Source organism: Schistocerca serialis, chromosome 6 (assembly GCF_023864345.2).
Source record: "Schistocerca serialis cubense isolate TAMUIC-IGC-003099 chromosome 6, iqSchSeri2.2, whole genome shotgun sequence".
In the NCBI taxonomy this organism is placed as follows: domain Eukaryota; kingdom Metazoa; phylum Arthropoda; class Insecta; order Orthoptera; family Acrididae; genus Schistocerca; species Schistocerca serialis.
This window is the reverse complement of record NC_064643.1, coordinates 130462920-130471842: the sequence shown is the minus strand read 5'-3', so window position 1 is coordinate 130471842 and position 8923 is coordinate 130462920.

The following is an 8923-nucleotide window of genomic DNA, read 5'->3' as shown; positions in this document are numbered from 1 at the left end:
TGATTTCTGTTATTTTATTCTGATGATAATTTCTCCCTACGCAGGTGGGTGTCAACAAAATATTTTCACATTCGGATGAGAAAGATGGTGATCGAAATTTCGTAAATAGATCTCGCCGCAAAGAAAACCGCCTTTGTTTCAGTGGCTGGCACCAAACTCGCGTATCATATCAGTGACACTTTAACCCCATTGCCCGATAACACGAAACGAGCTGCCCTTCTTTGCACTTTTTTGATGTCCTCCATCAATCCTATCTGCTAAGGATCCCATACTGCACAGCAATATTACAGGAAAGGATGGACAAGTGTTATGTAGGCTGTCTCTTTAGTGGGTTTGTTGCATTTCTGCCACAATATTATCTATGTGGTCTTTCCAATTTGAGTTGCTTGTAACTGTAATTCCTTGGTATTTAGTCGAATTGACAGTCCTTAGGTTTGTGCGATTTACCCTATTCTCAAAATTTATCAGATTTATTTTACTACCCATGTGGATGACTACACGCATTTCTTTGTTTAGTGCCAATTCCCACTTTCGCACCATACAGAAATTCCCTTTAGATCATTTTGTAATTGGAATTGATTACAATGTCATCTGCACACAATCTAACGGGGCTGCTCAGATTATCACCTAGATCATTTATGTAAATCAGGAACAGCAAAGGGCCTATGACACTACCTTGCAGAATGCCAGATTTCACTTCTGTTCTACTCGATGATTTACCGCCTATCAATACAAATTGTTATCTCTCTGAGAGGAAATCATGAATCCAGTCACACAACTGAGACGATACTCCATATACAAGCTATTTCATTAATAGTTGTTTGTGAGGACCGGTATCAAAAGCCTTCTGGAAATCTAGGAATAAGGGATCGGTCTGAGATCCCTTGTCGACAGCACCCATTACTTCATGGGAATAAAGAGCTAGCTGTGTTCCACAAGAACGATATTTTCTGAATCCGTGTTGGTTATGCATCAGTAAGTCATTTTCTTCAATGTGATTCATAATGTTCAAGTGCAGTATATGACCCAAAATCCTACTGCAAATTGAGGTCATTCATGTGGGTCCATAATTCAATGGGTTATTCCTATTTCCTTTCTTGAATATTGGTGTAACCTGTAGTATTTTCTAGTCTTTAGGAACAGACCTTTCGTCAAGTGAGCGCTAGTATATGATTGCCAATAAAGGTGCTATTGTGTCTGCATACTCTGAAAGTAACCTGATTGGTATACCACCTGGACTGCAAGACTTGTCTTTCTTAAGTGATTTGTGTTGTTCTGTAACACCTAAGATATCAACTTTTATGTCACTCATGCTAACAGCTGTTCTGGTTTCGAATTCTGGAATATTTACTTCGTCTTCTTTCGTGAAGGACTGTTGCTTGGTCGATTCTCGTCGTTTCTTTGCCCTGTACCGTTTGAGACTGGAGCCCTTTTTGATCTTTCTCGAGACTGTCTAACCTAAAAAACCGCCCAATCCACGCCACACAGACCCTGCTACCTGTGTAGCCGCCTCCTGTCTGTAGTGGACATCTGACCTATTTAGCGGAACCCGAATCCTCACCACCCTATGACGCAAGTCGGGAATCTGCAGCCGACACAATCGCGTTTGACGACTTTTTTCTCCCAAAGCTATAAAGTGCAGGCTTAAGCGACTGAATTTCTCGAATGTACAATTGTTTCAGTACAGGTTACTGGTTGCATAAAAGATCACATCTGAGTAGTTAGTGAAAATTGACTTCAGACTAATGTAAGCAAATTATGTCAAAGATATGCTAAGTTTATGTCCAATAGCTGTAAACTTTTCAAAATCTACCACCACAGTGGCTAAGCATCTTCATTGCTTAGCAGGTTTTTACAAAATGGCTCTGAGCACTATGCAACTTAACTTCTGAGGTCATCAGTCGCCTAGAACTTAGAACTAATTAAACCTAACTAACCTAAGGACATCACACACATCCATGCCCGAGGCAGGATTCGAACCTGCGACTGTAGCAGTCACGCGGTTCCAGACTGAGCGCCTAGAGCCGCTAGACCACCGCAGCCGGCGCAGGTTTTTACATTGAAATAATATTTCAGTGTACTTCTGCATGACTAATGTATTTTACCATCGAATATATGTTTTGATGGAATCTTTGCTGAGTGATTTTATATCTGTTGCCCATTCATATTAGTCACCAAACTGGTAAATGTCATCTCAAAGTTAGTTAGAAGTAGTTGTGCATACATTGGTTAGAAGGAGTTGAATGTACATCTTTATGGTATTAACTTCACAACAGTAATTATTTTGTGGCTTTTCCAACAATTATTTTTGTGTGGTAAAGTACTTGCTGTGGTTTTGGTAGAGCGATTAACTTTGGTTGTTTACTGAGTACTCTACAGGGTGTTTCAAAGAGAACTTTACAACTTTGAAAATTTATATAAATTAATTCATACTACCTATAGAGGTAACTGTAATGTTAATTTGTAGGGAAATACATCAAGTTTTGTCCCGCCCAGTTCGCTAATGCCGAATCGCACTGCCAGGAGCACTACCAGTAGTTGCATTAAAGACGGCTGCCCTAAGTGGACCCGACCATGCTAGTTTGTAGAGCATGCTGATTTGAAGAATCGAAGTCGGCGACAACAGTTCAGCGTCATTTCCATATCAAGTACCCTAAAGATCCTCCTAGTAGTCCTACAATTTATGAGCAGCATAAATGTTTTGTAGAAACAGGGTGCTTGGTAAGACATGGGACAGGTCGATCAAACATATCTGACGATGTCGTTGAGTAAGTGAAACCACGTTTCGTCAACAGCCCTACAAAATCACCTCAATTTTATAAATGAGGATTCATCAAGGATATTGTGTTTATATCTCCTGTGCAGGCTTCTCTACCTGAACTTAGAATTTACGCCGCCACTAAACAAGTCACACCTACAATGCTACAGCGAGTTTGGAAAGAAATTGACTTCTGATGGGATGTGTGCAGAATAACCAACGGAAGCCACATGCAACATCTTTAGTTTGAGGTAAAAAACTTGAAGTTTTTCCCCACAAAAAAACCACTAAACCCAGCTCTATGTCTTCTTTCAATAAATTTATAAAAAATTTTAAAATTGTAAAGTCTCTTTTCAATCACCTTATACTACACATGATTGTCTGGTCATACTTATGAATGAATCCGACCATCACTCATCATCACTTTAAGGAGCAAAACAATTATCCACATTAGGATAAAACTGGGTAGGGCATCGCAACACACTGTCCTTTCTCGTTTCTTCAACTGTCATCTGTCATGGCGGCAGCCCCTTTTGGCGCTAGAGTCACACTGACCTCATGCCATGTGACTTCCAGCGTTCTGTGCATGACTGGGAGATCTCCAAAAACATATTTTTTTATTTATCATGTCGTTAAGTTTTGCAGAGCAGTGGGCTTCAACTTGAGAAAGAAAATTTGAAAATGTAAGTCTGTAGCATTGCATTGTAATGAAAAATCATGGACCGTGGAAAAACTGCAAAAGATCAGAATCGAAGCAGTTGAGATAGGTTGTTGTGGAAGGATTTTGACAAATAGGTGGGCTGATAACCAGAAATGAGGAGGTTCTAAACAAATTCCATGAGAAAAGAATGTATGATGAACACTGAGAAAAAGAAGGTACAAGACCATAGGGCATGCATTAAAAAGTCAGTGAATAACTTCCATAATAATATTGGAGATGCAGAAGATAAAAACAGTAGGGGAAAGCAGAGACTGGAATTTTTCCAGAAAATAACTGAAGTTGGGTGCAAGTACTACTCTGAGATGAACAGGTTAACACAGCAAAGGAACACATAGTTGGATGCATCAAACCAGCTGGGAGACTGATGACCCAATGAAAAAAATCCCTCTGCTATGCTAACAGCAAAGGGATGCAACTAATGAATTAAGTATCCATAGATGTTAGTTGAATTTTATTCAACAAGCTGCCACAGTGTCTGAAGAGCTACAAGGAAGTTCTAAACTATAGCGTACAAACTGAGACTTGACTGCTGAAAGAAATTAGCACATTGAGCAAAACTTTTATTTTCGGAAGGAACATGTTATTTATTTATACATCGTAGTTCACAAAAGCTGTAATCACTGTTTTCGCTCGTTATTAGGACAACCAAAGATGATGTTTGATCTCTGAACGATTGGGATCTTCAGCTTGTGAACAATTGATGTCATCTACATCACAGCTCAACGTCAATGGACGTTATCAAAGCTTCAGTTTCGCACAAAGTAACCTATTATGCATGTGTTCACTTAGTCATTAGATATAGTATATCTTCTGTGGCAGAAACAGTCAAACTTAGGAAAAAATTTTAAACTTGAAGAAGAGGGAAATTAGAATAATAACGAAAAAGAGTAAGTGGGTTCACTGCCTGAAAATATTTAAAGAACTGTGGATCTTGAATGTCCACTGTGAATACAATTTCGAAATATTACTGTATACCAGGAACAATATTCCTCATAGTGCCATAAACTCTGTAGTCAAGCATAAAATAAGACCAGTAAATTCCTGCACCTAAAAAGAAAAGAGACACTCAAAATAGTAGGCATATCACATACCAGGAATTGAAACTATATAATGCATTATCTCAAAACGTTAAAGAACAAGGTGAAATGGACAGTTGCAAAAAAACTGTTAAAATATAGTGCCTCAAAAAGCTATTGCATAGTTAAATATTATTTAAATGAAATCTAGCAAAAGTAGCAATTGATACAAAAGTGCAAAACAGATGTACTGACAACATTTTTTGTTAAATAGGAAGCTGTACATTAGTATAGGTAGTACACTGTTATGTATATTTTCATTCCATTGAATTCTTTTCCTAGTTATTAATATTGTGTTGTATATATTATGTATACTTGTCAATTACACACGCACACACACACACACACACACACACACACACACACAGATCTGAGTGTGTGTGTGTGTGTGTGTGTGTAATTGACAAGTATGCATAATATATACAACACAATATTAATAACTAGGAAAAGAATTCAATGGAATGAAAATATACATAACAGTATACACCTGTGTGTGTGTGTGTGTGTGTATCTAAGCATATATATTTGTTATGTGTAGGTATCACATTAAATAAATCACACATGATGAGTGATTGATAAATCAATATGAACATGAATATCGTAATTTATATTTGCTGCTGAAGAGGTGGTCTACAGTTGAGACAGCTTAAGAAGATCCCTGAGAGAACTCAGTGTCATTGCCAACTTTCAACTGTAAGTGCAGGTGAAAACAGTAGCCATCTACAGAACTGTTACAATGCTGTGGCGTTGCCATTCACATATTTACAAAATTACATTACTGGTTGAGGTATACACGCAAAACTGCCATACCCAGCCTACTGCAACTGTCAGGGTTCAACTTATGACGACTGAACTACAGCAGCAGGCATTTTCTGTTGTCCATTTAGCACTCTTATAACAGAACTAGTGGGAGGGCAAGGAGGAAGAAAGTGTGACATTCTTTTGGACAACTTCTGTTTATTACAATTTTAAACATAGCAAATGTTTTTAAATTCTGAGATCACCAGTAAGAGAAATAGTTAATGTAATCATTGACGCAATAAATGATAATATTGATGAAATTACTAATAATCACACAATTTCAAACAACTGATTCCAGTGACATAGGTCAGTTGAACACAGTTGAATGAGTTGAATGCTCCAACTAGTACACAAATAAATGATTCTGAGGATGTGCCACCATGAATCACAAAATATTTAACACTCCATTCATGAAGAAAACTGCCACAAAAGTTCTGCACCAAAGGCAGCCAACATTACATGTCTGTTTGCCAAAAGAGCAAATTTACTTGCATGAAATAGTACCGGTACAATAAACAGACCCAGTTCCCGCCGAAATACATCCGCTAAGTCTTTCAGAAGCGCCCCACAGGTTCCAAAACCAGCAAAAAGTCTTCCCTAACCGCTTATAAAAATATAACGAAGATCAATAGCAGCAGCACTGACACCAATACTGACCCAAAGGTTAACGCGGCGATGCGGCAAGTGGCATGCTGCAAAGAAGGCAAGCCGACTGATCGACCCTTCCAGGTGGACACCTGGACCACAAGAGAGCTCGCTGTGTGGCCATCAAGGACAATCTGTAAGCAGACGGCACTACAGTGGCACTGCTCTCGGCGCTGCGCTGCAGCAAGTCCTGACGAGGTGGTGCGGGAATTCAAGTCGCCGCAACTCGTGACGACTTAATGTTGGAATAACTCTGTAGTATCGCTGAATGACTTTCCATGTCCTCAATTCGTTTCTCAAGATACTCTCTACACCTTGGTTGTTTTTGTTACACCCTGTATATAAATTACTGAAAGCATAGCGCGTACCATTCTAAGTAAACATCATACCAAGCACAGAAATATGGCGCAGTTTCTGTTTCTTTTATTTTAGAAAATTGTAGGCATTGTATGTACATTGGATGATATTCAGACAACGTAGTTTCTCTAAGAATTAATACATAAAATTAAATGAAAAACAGGTCTCTTGACACTGGACTCGCATTCGGGAGGACGACGGTTCAATCCCGTCTCCAACCATCCTGATTTGGGTTTTCCGTGATTTCCCTAAATCGTTTCAGGCAAATGCCGGGATGGTTCCTTTGAAAGGGCACGGCCGATTTCCTTCCCAATCCTTCCCTAACCCGAGCTTGGGCTCCATCTCTAATGACCTCGTTGTCGACGGGACGTTAAACGCTAACCACCTACCTACCAGGTCTCTTGAAGTTCAACTCATAATGACCATCATGTCACATCACACTGTCAATTTAGTGCCAGTAAGCTTCATAACATACATTCATTATCAGATTTGTGTGGGAAAGACCTATAAAGTGAAACATCATTTCAGAACATCAACATTTATTTATTACCGAAAACATATATATACAAACCATAAAACTACATTTATAAGGGAAAAAATAGAGCCTGTTTACCTTATCCATTGGGTTTTTTCCGCACATAACAGATAGTATCACAAACAACATCTTTATCGCCTTAATTAGCGCTGACAGTACAGAACTTATATAGCAACATTCACATTGGATGACATAAGTCACTGACAATGGACATAGAATAGTTTCAGCTGCTGCAAGATGTTTAATACTGGATGCATGGTGAGGGAGCTCTAGCACCAGACAGCATATGCAGAGGACAGCAACTTACCGGTGACCAACATCAACTAACGGCGCCAACGTGTTGCAACAGATTATGTAATCATTGACTTCACAGAGAAATCCAGAGCACAGGATTAAGGCGAGAGACCAGGCTAGCTACAAAATGAAAGAAGAAATCGCTTCTTGGCTTTTGACAAGCTTAATGTGTAGTTCAGTTTACACATTGTCACATCTCTAATTTATACAATTTCTTGATGTACTATACTTAAATACTGTTATAGGTAATGATATCACCAGTCAAACCAATTTAATAAAATTTAAATTTGTTGGTGATATGACTGTTTATGGCAGTATTTAAGTGTGCCACAAATTTAATGAAGAATTAAAGTGTGTTCACACATGCAACTGAAATGATGGCACAGCATGTGGCATTCTGTTGTGGCAACATGAGCTACTGTTCACACAGAACACAACTAATTCTATGACCTTGCACAGTTTTCAATATGGTATTAACTGAAACCATATGGGCAGATATTAGTGTTATATTCCATGTTATGGCATTACACTAGATGGTGAAAATGTTGTGTGTTATGGCAAACCAAACAACAGCTGGCACATGAACAAGATTTTAGAATTTTATTGTATTCTTTAAGGTAGGAATTTCGAATACAGTATCTCTAATTTTTAGTTTAATAGCAGCCACATCACATTTAGCAGCTATTTCCTGCATGCAGTCCACTATCTATATGGTGCTTGGTGTCTCAAACTACAAGGTTTATACCACCGCATTTTTGGTTGCAGTACATATTAAGTTTTTTTTATTTATTCATTCAAAATTCTTTCTTCTTTGTGCGACACACACACACACACACACACACACACACACACACACACACATAGCAGCTGCTACAAAAAAAATTACCATTAACATCAGGCTATTGTTGTAATTCCAGAAGCTGCAGAAGCATACCTGCGGACCACAATATGACAATGAAAACACACTAAAATCGAAAGGAGTATAGCAGTAATTATTCCATGATAACTACTACAGAGTACTGATGTTTCGAAATACAGCCAGTGTGTAGCAGTCAAATGATGCTATTCATTTGTGGGGGAAGGATAGCTGCGCCGTGACTGAAGCCATCGGCACACGGGAAGAGATAACTAACGTTGACGTGGTGCTCTACGAGTTTTGTGACGTCACTTCCTTCTGTTTCACTTGAGGAGCTATTTCTTCAGATTTTTCGGCGATATGTCGAGTAAAACCAATAGGAAATAAAAATGCTCCCTGCATCACAAAGCAAGACGCCATACTGTATTTGTCGTTTTAGTAGAAGCCCATATTCGGTGGGTTTTATGTTATATGTTACATCCTATGAATATAAAAATTTTTCCATTACATTACAGCAACAAGTTTCGAACTATTTCAGAATAAAAACAGTCTTGATTGCAAAGTTTCACCCTTTTGGGGCTTCATCAGATTGTGGGCTTCATCAGATTGTGTAAAAGTAGCTAAATATGTAACCATTCCATTATAAAGCCATATAAAATTGAAAATGGAGTGGATATGTAATCTATCCGTCATAAAATCATATAAAATGCAAAGTGTGCCTAGAGCACACCAGCTGACTGCGGCATAGCGGTATAAAATAGGGCCATGATTACAAAATAAACGCTGTATGAGACGCATGCAGCAGAATGCTGTTCACGTTGGCACATACAAAAATATTATTGTAATATATGTGTGCGAGCCAAACGAACACTGCACTGTG